We start from the raw sequence: 12,666 nt of genomic DNA, 5'->3' as shown, positions 1-12,666 counted from the left end.
AGTCCGGGTTAGGTTTCTCGATCTGTAGTGGATCGGAACCAGGAGCTGAGGTTGATGGGTTAGAGTGAGAAGATTCTGCTTCCTTACCATCAACAGGAGCCTTACTACCATAATCTTGCGATCGAGTCGCAATCCTGACATGAGACATCATCAAAATGGGTTCTTCACTGGCATTCGAAGAAGAACCTATCATCTTATTTTCCTGCTCTGGGAATGGATTCTTTAACACAGCAGGAGTCGGAGAACCTTTGACTATTTTGACTACCTCGGCCCGATGAGGGCAGTCTCTTGTAAAATGATCTTCTTCACAAATAAGACAAGGATAGCGAGGTTTACGTTTCTCGTCATTGGCTTCCGACTTTTTCGTTTTCTCCTTTGGAGCCTTGTCTGCTTTAGCCTTCTTCTTTCCTTTCTTCTTTCCACCGTTTTTAGATTTGGCCGTAGTTGACTCTACAGCGTGAATGTCGGCGGTAAGTTCTGAAGGAGAAGACTCTCCTGTCGGAGAATCAGGCAAAGTGATAATTGGAGTATTGGAGGCCTTGGAAGACTTCTTCTTACTCTTCGTAGTCACGATACCGATCATACCATCAGCGGCATGAGATCCCGAAGGAGCAGCAGCGATTTGGTTTGACTTGGGAAGATCCGGAATTTTTTCATGTAACGTACCCGACTGAGTATAAACTAAGTCAAGGTACTGCGCCTGAGCAATGACTTGCTCCTCAGTAACTACTCCGGCCTTAGCGACATCTTCAGTAATTCTAGGTAATAATGATTTGACAAACCATTCAGCTAAGATTTGGTCTGGGATAAAAACTTTCACTAATCTCCTTCGACGTCTCCACTCATGAATGTGATCAGAAATGTACGTGGACGTCGATTGTTTTAGCGAAGTTAATAACTCAGTACCATTATCGTATCTGACTGGTAACTGAAAATGAGTTAAGAACGAGGTAGCTAACTGACTAAAGTTGTAAAAAGGGGCCCGTGGTAACTCAATGTACCACTTGGCCGCGAGACCAATGAGTGTACGCTGGAAAAGACGTAAACGGATAGAATCATCTATGATGGAATTTGATGCACACCAGAGGTGGTAAGTCATCACGTGATTAGACGGATCCTCTCCAGACTTCCCTCGAACTTGGGTATATCGCTGGGCAACTTATTTGGCATTGGCGGCCAAAACGGAAGATATTGAATTGGATCGTTCGTTAGGCGCGTCAAGTCGGGTAAATCTAAAGTTGCAATAAATGGTAACTGCCGGTTAGGATCTCTGAAACTCTGAGTCACAATACCAGCCCCAGGAGGAGGATATCCAGGATAACTAGGAACAGGATTCGCATTGGGGATATTGTATCCTCCTGGAAAACCAGGATTAACCGGACCGTACTGGGGTTGTTGAGGTGGTTGATAATTGTACCCAGGATACGGTTGATACTGGTAAACCGGTTGTTGGGCAGCTTGCCCAGGTTGATACTGTCCCTGGTACGGAGGTTGAACAAATTGAGGTTGAGTAGTAACAACCGTACTAGTACGGTTGGCCTACAGGCATCTGGACTGTGGTCTGAACCGTGGGTCCAGACAACGGTACAGATATCTGAGGAGTGGTAACAGGGACAGTAGGAACTGGAGCTGCCGATACTCCGAAAGTAAACATGGTAGATGAAGCGGTAGTTGCTACAGCCGTGTGAGGTGGAGTACCTGGTGCAATTGGCGGCTGAGTAACTACCGAAGTTACAGGGGTCTGAACACTTGACTGGACAGGTTGCGGTTGCTGGGATGGACCAGGAACTGCAGGTTGTCCTGCCTGAGGTACCGACTGCATACTTGGTTGCAACATCTGTTGACCCTGTGACGGATCCCATGTTAACATTCCAGGGTATTGACTCGTAACAGGTTGAGGATACTGAGAGCCATAGCCGCCGTATTGAGGATAGGGTTGATAATTGTAAGGTGCAGTCCCATATGATTGCCCTTGAGGTGGTTGATAACCTTGACTAGGGTATTGACCCGTAGGTTGATAACCTTGGGGTAAATACGAATACTGGGGTTGACCTTGACCTTGAGGTTGGTAACCTTGAGGTTGATACCCTTGGGGTTGATACCCTTGGGGTTGCCATCCTTGAGGTTGCCATCCTTGAGGCGGATACTGATACTGAGGTTGACTTTGGGGTACAAATTGAGGCTGGGGTTGATACCCTTGGGGTTGCCCCCCAATCGCAAATGAAGTACCTTGAGGTTGCCCCCCAGGTATAAACGAAGGTTGCCCCCCAGGCGGTAATTGGCCACCTGAGGTTGGTTAATGGGAGTTGAACCTGACATCATATAAACGTCACCTATACTCAATGGTACATTACCACTGTTTCCAAGTAATAACCCATGATCAACAGGTTTAGGAGATGCTCCCACAAAGGTACCAGAAAGTGATTGATACCCAGTAGGAACAGAAGGACCGCCATGTAAAAATGATTCAGGACTTTGTGAAAACACAGATGACTGACCAGACATATTTACAGGAGAATGTATACCTCTAGGTGGAACCGGAGTACGAGGTGTAGAAAAACCTACTGAGTTGTCTAACAAATTGGTTAATGCAAGGTACCAAGGTTCAGTTCTAGGAGGACTGTAGAATATGGATTCACGCTCCCTTAAATCAAGGGTAATTAGATCTTCAGAATTAGAAACGCCTATTTCTTCCTCTGGAACAAGTTCTTCTATGGCAATTAATCCAACAGGAAGATTTTCGGTGATAATTCTTTCTATTCTTGGTGAATCAGGAACACTAGGAGTTGGAGTAACAGGTTCTGAAATCTCAGGTTCTTCGCCTGTTTCACTGGCAGATGAAAAACTACCAGCAAGCTCGGAAACTTCAACAGCTTCGGGATTGTAACCTGTTTCTAAACTTTGGTAATACGGATGGACTACCAAGGAAGATTCTCCTTCTTCAGGTGATCCTACTCTACTGCCACTAGGAGGAGTTACAAGGACCTTTAACCCTTCTAAATGACCTGGGTCGTCTCGAGGAGGGGATCCCCTAAGTCTACGGGATCTTCTCAACAATTCGGCCACAGACACAACTTCAGGAGACTGGCCCGCAATTCGACGGGACCTTCTCGGTGATTCCGCCACAATTAAAGATTTTAACTACAACACACGAAAACAAAATAAAAAAGTTCAAATCAAACCACCTAAAGTCTTCTAAAGAACCAATCAATTTTGAAGCATACGCCTAAATAATCTAGAGCGTCAAACCATACACAAACAGTAGTCTTCCGAACCAAAAACGCTAGTTGGTGATTAAGCCCAACGTCGCAGGATTCAGTACAGAAATAGTGGGTGGAACAGTTACCCCGGCAACCTGCTTAATGAATAGACTGGACCAAGTTCCTCCACTTTAACCGTCTCGAAGTGAAGCGAACCCCCCAGAAAATCCAAGTGAGTATAACCGACGTCTGCTCCAGGTACAGTGGGACCTTCCCTCCACCGTCACCTTGGGTAGAATCCTAGATATTATAGCCACTAAGGTTACCAATCACAACAATTACACCTGGGGGAACAGTCTAGGCTCCAACAGCACGCAAGGGCAGAGTAGCAAGCTCCAATCCCCTTACCGGCTCCTTGATAACAATCCAAGGTTTACCGATAAGTGACCCCTGGCTCCTCGACAATGGTTAATCCGAGGTTTACCGTTTGTAATACGTACTGTCTGGCGTCGTTCCCAACGAGGGAGGAATGATCCCCTCACTGGTTCGGACACGAGCTCGTGCTTCTCCTTTAAGAGGAGCTTTCCCAGAATGTAACTGAAACAATTGGATTTGTTCTACTCAAGATAGACTATCTGTTTGGTTTTGTAGTCTTGGAGAGTTAAGTACTCACCTACTCCAAGACCCTAGCCTAAGCTATGTTGGTGCTTCAGAGCCCTAGAAAAATAAAGATTACTAGATTGATTTTAATTTAAGCGTTACTTTTAAGGTTGTTTCTTAAGTCAAAAGGTGATGGAAGTGAAACTAGTGGTGTGTTGACTCGACTCGAAACCACTACAAAATGCACCTAGAATGATTTATCCACTACTTTACTTTTCGATGAATTGCTTTAACTAAAAAGTTGAGAGAATGCAAACTTTATAAAAGCAACCTTTTAATTGAAAACAATCAAAGAAATATTTCGTTTGTCTTTTCCAAGCATAAAAACATAACTTCTCTTTACATGCACGAAAAAACTCTTTCCTTCTTTTGAAAACAAAAAGCTACTTGAAACAAGACTCTTAAGAATGTTTTTGTATTTTTCTTTTAATAAAGCAAGTAAATCTAATTTAAACAAAAATCAATCTTAACAACTCTTAAAATCTATGAAAATGCACTCATAAGCAAACTAAAAGTAAATTTACCCTAAGCAATCTTAATGAGGTCAAAACTAACAATGACTATTTCTAGGGTGTTTTACTTGATTACAATCAAATCAAGGGCTAGCTTATTGCAGAATCAACATCTAGCCAAAAACAAATTCTAATCTTTTTGTTCTTTTTTAAAATGGAAATCAATACTTTATAAACAAGTAATTCGAAAATTGACCCAACACAACTCAAATGGCAAGTTGCACACAAAAGGAGACTTTACGACAGGCCAGACTTCTAAGAAGGTTGACTAACCAGAGATATCTAAGGCTGGACAATTTTCTAATAGCAAAGTCACTACAAAGCCTTCCCAAAAATCAAACCCTAGGTCAAAACTTCGTTGAAAACCACTAAAACACTCAAAGCTCACAAAACTAGTTTAGGTGAAAATTCTTGACAGGGTACTAAAGGATCTGGGCGGAAAACACTAAGGAAAAACAAAATCTAAGAGCAATTTGAAGCAAAAATGGAATTTTCTCAAGTTTTACAGGAAGACGCAGGCAACCTGTTGTCACAGGTGCGGCCCCGCTCTGTGCAGACGGCAACAGCGCGTCCAAAGACGCACTGTGCAGTACTAAGAGGGTGCGTCCGTCTGGAAAAATAGAGAAAAACCAAATCTAACTAAATCTAAAGCTAAGCCACCCAAATACTAATTCCCACAGTCAAAAACCAGAAAACAAAAATGATTTTCTCAAAGCCAAATTCATATAAAGGAAAAGACTTTCTCATTAATGGCTCCCCAGCGGAGTCGCCAATTTGTCACACGGAAACTGTCAAGGGTGCGGACACGACTGACCTTCCTAGAAGTCTAAGACATTCTAATGACAAACAAGACAAAAAGGAGTGATCTTTCTCTAAATACACCTTTTATAACATGAAAACTACAAGTGTTTAGGTTTACCTTATTCCAAAACGCTGTTGTTGAAGTCCGTTCTTGACGATCCGGATGAGCTCCTCCTTCAAGTCAATTCCTGCAACCACAAACAATCAAACAATTACCAAGCACTTGCATTTCATATAATAAAACATATATTCAACATGCAGACCAAGGAACACATGAAATAACTCATTAACATAAGCTATTTAGAAAAATAAACTAGTTTGTATTAATAATGAAACAAAGAAACTCTTACAACCTGGCCTTGGTGTTGTGCAAGTTCCTCCCAGGGTCCATCAAGGGTTTTCCTCTTCTTTGACAAAGCTCACCCTCTCCCAAGTAGAATCAAGTGAAGACAATCTCTCCTCACAAAGGCTCTAATGGAAGACCTAAATCCTGCAGCATTTACCCAAAGAAAATGTATAGCTCCAACCTCCTTTCCTCCTGGCTCAATGCCTTTATTTATAGTGCTGTAAAGAGGTTATTCTGGTCCACCATCAATGGGATCATCCCCCTCTTTGGGTGGGATAGCTCCCTTATTGATGGGATAAGACTCCCCTTAATAGAGATACATGAACCAACTGGAGGCGAATCCATTTCATCAAACCGACCTCTAGAATGTTCTAGAAGTAACCACAAGTAACTTTTTCAAGATAAAACTCGCGCATTTTGTCTTTTACAGAGGGACGCACCTGTCCCTTTACATACAGAGCGTCCATGGACGCAGTTTTTGTGAACAAGGTCCGCGTCCCCGTAGGTAAGACTAGAGAGAACCTGCGACCCCAGAGATAAACATGATTTTTACAAGACTTTCTCTCTATTTTGAGTTTGAGATGGATAACAGAGGCATAGACTTGCCTAAGAGGGTAGCATGACTGTTGATTTGAGCCATACTAACTGTAAGTAGTCAAGGTGACATTTTTTAGTGTAACACTTCCCACCATGTAGATCTATGGTGGTTTTTTCTAGAAAAATTTTTCTGGGAGGCTTTTGGGCAACTTTTGGCTAGATGGCCCGTCTCAAAGCAAGATCGACATCTGAAGAGGACACTTTCATAATCGAGTTTTTGGTTCCACACATAATCTTTTCTTGTTAGGTTTATTTCAGCTGGGAATCTGACGCTGAAGTCCAATTCCACACAGATTCATGCATAGGTGGTTTTGGCATATTCCTCTATTTCTGGGCACCTGCAGTAAAATTTCCCAATTGCATTTCCAATGGCTTTTAGCGAGGAGAGATTCCAGAGATGCAAGGGTAGGCTTGGAAATCTCACCCAAACTGGTGTTGAGGTTATGACTGCTGTTGAGGGATCGAATGAGGGGTTCCATGGCTTCATGAATAGGCCTGAGTTTCCCCAAAACCAAGGGCCAGAATCTAGAATACATTATCTGCTTTCGGGATTTTCAAAATCTACTATAGAGAAACCCCTAGCATAGGGGTAGATATTAATTTCATCAGAAATAACAGGCTTCCGTACCTCCAAGATCCAATTGTGGAGAGCTGTCAGCCGCGGCCAAAAACCATTGAACTAGCAGATTAGGGCATGTTCGAAAAAATTCAAAGCCTCATTGAGCGAGGCCTAGACCACCTGGACAATGGGAGCTGGGGCTTCACTGACGATATGGGTAGGATTTTCCCTCTAGAAGCGGACAGAACTGAGCCAGTAGCTATTTTCGCAAAGCTAGGAGCCATATTTTCCAGTACAAAGCCAAGACCCAGCCACAAAGAAATAAGGCAGAAGATTAGATGTAGATCTAGCCATAGAAGATTAGATCTAGAACCCAGCCACAAAGAAATAAGGCATAAGATTATATCTAGATCTAGATCTAGTCGCAAAATATTAGATCTAGAACCGAGAAATAGAGTCTCAGTAAGCCTTTTAATCTGCAAGAAACCCTAGTAGGAAAAATCTTGATTTTAGTACCGAGAATCAAATCCTGCTCCAGATAAAAATAAATCACCGACTTTCGCTTCATGAACCACTCAATCCGGAGATGCCCATGTAAAATAACAATGAACCAAAAAACAAGATCTTTGCATTTGAATGTCACGATCGTCCTCTTAAACCACGACACCTCTTACCATTAACGATTCTGTTAGGTTGCAAGCATTCAACCCCAATCAACAAGAAAACTTACAAAGAGCACCACATAAAAGATGCTTCGTTAATGAATGGTGTACGTATGGAGAGTGCCACAGAGAGACCTCGAGCCGCAGCCATAGAAAGACCTGGAGCCACAGAGAGACCTCGAGCCGCAGTCACAGAAAGAGCTAGAGCCGTAGATACCTGGAGCCGCATCAAGACACCGAGCCGCAGCCGTAGAAAGACCTGGAGCCTCCTTCGAGACAAAGTCATATTTTTGATCTCCCTTCACCATTTTCATGTCACATGTGTCTTACCACCATTGTGCCACCAAGGCGTTTGTCACAAAGACTCTTATAGCTTCATCCCCATTTTCCACTCGGGCATATTACTCCTCCCCACTGGGTTCGAGTTCATAGCCCTCTGAGTCCCCATATTGACTCTTCTCCTCGTTCATCTATTTCCGAGCCTCCTTTACCACATATTGTCACCATGTTTAGACCAACAGCTGGTGTAGGAACCCAACCTGGTGTTGGCTCCAGTTCTACCCTTAAGTGATCACATCTAGAGGAGCAATCTTATGAACCATTCAGAAAACTACCATACTCCCTTTTATGGCTGGCTTAAGTCTCTTGGATTTTAGCTAGTTGATAAACAACCCAATACACCACGATGCTGGTTGGCATGCTATGCCGACTAAGCTTCCCTCAAATATCCCAAAGTTTGAGGGTAATTCTGGAGAGGATCCTACCGATCATGTTTTCTCCTTCCACATGTGGTGTTCATCCAACTCCATTACATATGAATTCATTCATTTTCGGTTGTTCCAATGCACGCTCACTAGAGACGCTACAAAATGGTGTGTAGACTAGCCCACCACATTTCATTCCATTTTCATGATTCTTGCTAAATTGTTTCTCTCATATTTCTAGCTACCTCTCCGATATGACACTGGTAAAAAGATATTGACCTCATTTCGTTAGTCCTCTGCCACTCACCTTTCTGACCATGTTCAAGAGTGGCATAAGAGGAGGAGCACATGTCGTGCCCCACACCTTGAATATTGTGTCTATCTAGATTGGTTTCTCAGAGCCTTTTAGCACCCATTGGAAAAGATGTCTCATCCCATTTTCCTTAGACTAAGGAAGAAGCTCTCCAAACCACTCTGAGATATGACCTGATTTATGTGCAATCCGATTCTATCTATACCGTCATTACAAACCTTCCCCGTCCTGGAGGTTCTGATGCACCGGGGGAATCTCACGTTGCTGACGGTATCGTTGGAACCCTTTCACATCCTTCCCCATATACTCAACAAAGTTATGGCCATCCATAGGGGGGCACCAGTTCCTCCAACACTTATGCCCCTCCTGCTAGCAACATGTTTTTAGGGCCCCAACCTATCTACCAAACCATTGCTCCTCCTTATGAACAATCGAGCACTCTAGCCCCTCAAGCATTAACACCGCAGCCTCCCATGCATCCTCAGCCCCCGCAACTACTTCCCCCTTAGGGTTAGGTGTTTGCACAACAGAGTGCACCCAATCCCCAAAATTTGAAGAAAAATAATAAGGGGAAGGGTAACAATGGTAACAAGGGTAACCAGGGTAATCAAGGTAAACAACCTAGTGAATCCCAAGGGAACCCTCCTAACACCAACAACCAGCAATAAGGAAGCCAACCAAAGAAAAACAAGGTTATTCGTACGAACAAGCCTTGTGCATGTTGTTATGTACATGGCCATTATACACATGAGTGTGCTATCTTACCCTAGATGCGTCAAATGTGGGAAGCTCAAGCAGCTTCTCGAGGCCAACAATTGCCTTAGAATCCTGCACCATCTCAATCGATAGTGCTTACAAATCCTTTCCCTCAACAAGGATTTGTTTCTTCTCAAAGTCACCCAGGTCAAGCAGCCCACCCTCCCCAACCTTTTGGTCCTAGTGACTACCAGATCCTCATGATGAGCTCTGATGAGGTTAATCCCTCTGATATCAACTTGCAAACTCGATAGTGTCAATATGATAAGCCATCAACTTCGTCCGCCATTGATTCCAAAGCCAAAGCTTCTACTGAGCCTCTAATGACATCAAATGTTCCATTACAGATCCCCCAACCTAAATCTGAGGCGATTCCCAAGATCCGAAAGGGACCATTACACCATAACATGGCTTCTAACCGAGTTGCCCATACATACAGTATAGTAGATGACTTGGTACAATCACCTGCCACCATGTCAATGCTGGATGTACTCCAGTCATGCCCATCTCAAAAGAAAGCTCTAATAACTTCTTTGGGCATAGTAGATCCTTCTGATGATTGTTTGATTGTCTTCCCAGTTGATACATCAGAACATCCCCCATTGCCTCGCTCTATTGCTTTCTAGGTACTAGTCTAAGTCCGTATTGTCATCATCTCTCGATGCATTAATGATGATGGTGCATCCACCTGTGTGATGTCCACTACCATTTGGAAAAAAATTTAGTCACTAGGTTGTCCCCCTCCACCATCACTTTGCATGCTTGGGACAGACACTCCTCCTAGCCTCTTAGCATGTACTCCAACTATCCAGTGAACTTTGTGGGCAAGACTCTCCAATTAGATATTGAGGATATTGATGCCCCTTTAGATTACAACATTATCTTGGGTCATAGTTACACATATGCCATGTCAGCTGTCACATCTATGGTTTTCTGTAAGATGTGCTTCCCCCATGAAGGGAAGATTGTTACCATAGATCAGTTGACTTACTACGAGCTGGCATCCATGACGTCCCCCGAGCCCATTATCTCATCAATGTTAGATAAGAAGTATTCAACTCCTGTCGCTGGTGTTTCACCCAGATTCTATAAAGATTCCTCATTTTTGGGTTCTTTCCTTGGTCCTCCCCCTCTCATCTTAGAGCCTAAATCTTTTAGTGTCATGGGTTGTCCTCAAGCAGTCTGGTACATTCGATCCATAATGATCTCCTCCGCACCATGCGGTTACCATCCTAGGCAAGCCATATAGATCCACCCCCCAGGACCTCCTCCATTTGTGGGTGCCTCTCCTATCTTCCCCCAGAAACTGTTCCTCCAGGTCTCAACTATCCAAGAGTTGTTCCGCTAGGACATTACATTGCAGGCCAGATACCTTTCATATTTCCCCCTCCCGCAATATTTTATGTCCCTATCATGGCTTCGTTGGTCTTTCCTAACATGACTTTAGGGATCCCCATATGGTACATTGATCCCCCTGCAAGCATTCTTCCTGGTTAGCTAAGACCTTATCGTGCTCTGACCCTAGTTCAACTAGTCCCTATGGCCCCTACCACTACTTTAGTTCCATCACAACCTCAAGAGAAACCCACTCCAGTCCCCAAGGCCCCAAAGTCATCACCTCTGTGTGCTTTATGTAAACTTGTGGGGCACGTGACCAATAATTGTCCTGAGCTTCTTCATCTCAAACCTTTGGTTTATTCAACATTCCCTGAGTCAAATATCCCTAAAGTCCATGTTAACCTTCCTGGTCCACCCAATAAAATCAGAACATTGCGTAAAAATCACCCTTGTGCCCTGTGTGATCATCATGGTCACTACTCCCATTGGTGCCCTCATCTCAACAAATTTTGTGATTTCCTTAAGGAACTTCGCAATTACGAGACCACTCATAATGGATCACCTTCTCCTCTTCCTATGGATTTTTGTACCAATAGTAAACCAGAATAGGGGGAATCAGGTCCCACCATCATGATCCCTTCCCTAGATGTCGAGATGATGGACACCACGGGCCATGTCCTTTCTGAGGTTTCTGAGCACGCTTCTATTCAACCTCTTTTGACAGAATCCTAGGTCTCAACATACATAGATCCTTCATCTACTATCTCATCGTGTACCATTCCATATGATGCGTATGTGAACCTTCTTTCTTAGGTTGATGCACTAGGTACTGTGCTGCATGATGTAGTCAATATTCGTCTCGTCCGCTAATCTTCCATTTGGATGAGGACATCATGGAAGCTATGTCTACCCCTAATTACCCTTGCACATAGGTAAGGGGGAATATTTTTTGGAGGATTCTAAATGCCATTTCCTTCCTAATAATCCCAATGCAATCTACCTAAAGAAATTTTTCTCATAGCTTATCTCTTTGATTTGCATGTCTTTATTTTTGTCCGGAAGTTAGGTAGGATGCATCATCTCATCTGTTGTATTTTGCACCTTTCAGATGGATCCATCATCCACACCATATATTGGTCATGTTGATGGTGCAAATCGCTTCTCCAGGAATATAGCCTCGACATCCTGGGCCATATTTACCCCCTTGCATACATTAGTGCTTTCAAACGATGTGTTCATTGGATCTGCCACCAATAACCAGGCCAAATATGATGCAGTGATAGGTTTTTTAGTCGATTCCATTTCTCATCGCATCTTTCATCTTCATGTTCATTTATATTCCTTGCTACTTGTCTTGCACTTCAATGGTGTGTATCATGTACATAACCAAGTAATATTTATAAAATATCTGCATGTTAAGCTGTTGGTACATGAATTTCAAACCATTACTATTAGTCAAGTTCCTACAACCCAAAATAACTATGTAGATACCATTGCAAATAACATTCTAGATTGGCATTTATCACATGTATACCACAGAAGACAACCATAAACAAAACACATGGCGAACCATCATCGTCATATAAAAATGCATAATCATATTATGTATCATATAAGTGCTCAGAACCCATAGATCTAAATACATCTGACATGCCCAAAACATGTTACAAAAATCAAAATCAAAGGGACCCACATGTCCCCATATCTAGTCACTATCCGAAGGATCACACACCAAAGGCTCTACCCCACTTTCACGTAGATCATGTACTGCATGACCATCCATCGCCATGCACTGCATGATACCTCACCACTCTAAGGGAAGGTTGTTACACTCATATAAGTATCGATCATCTTTGTCATGCCATCCGCGCTCAGAAACTATGGTCAAGCGTACCCCACATCTACAGTGTAGATAAACGAGTAGCACACTATCCTTTGGACTTTGACAAGATGACGATGTTCCCCAATCTGTAGCCACAAGCACTACGGCTCGTCCTACATTTCTTGCCAGTTTTACCAGTGCTATGTCTGCATAACACATATTTTACACTTAGTACCATATACATGTGATAAAAATATGAAATGCACCATAAAAATAGCAAATTAACAATTACCGTTTGGTCCCCATGCTTGCCTGAGCAAAAGTGGCAAGTCAGGATCTCCCTGATAGTTCATCCCACTATAAGGATAATCATCAATCTATAGGGGCATCTAATCC

Source organism: Pinus tabuliformis, chromosome 1_1 (genome assembly GCF_031772625.1).
Source record: "Pinus tabuliformis cultivar Carrire ecotype Pingquan chromosome 1_1, CPIR1, whole genome shotgun sequence".
Classification (NCBI taxonomy): Eukaryota; Viridiplantae; Streptophyta; class Pinopsida; order Pinales; family Pinaceae; genus Pinus; species Pinus tabuliformis.
The sequence above is the reverse complement of the archived record's forward strand: the minus strand, read 5'-3'. Positions refer to the sequence as shown.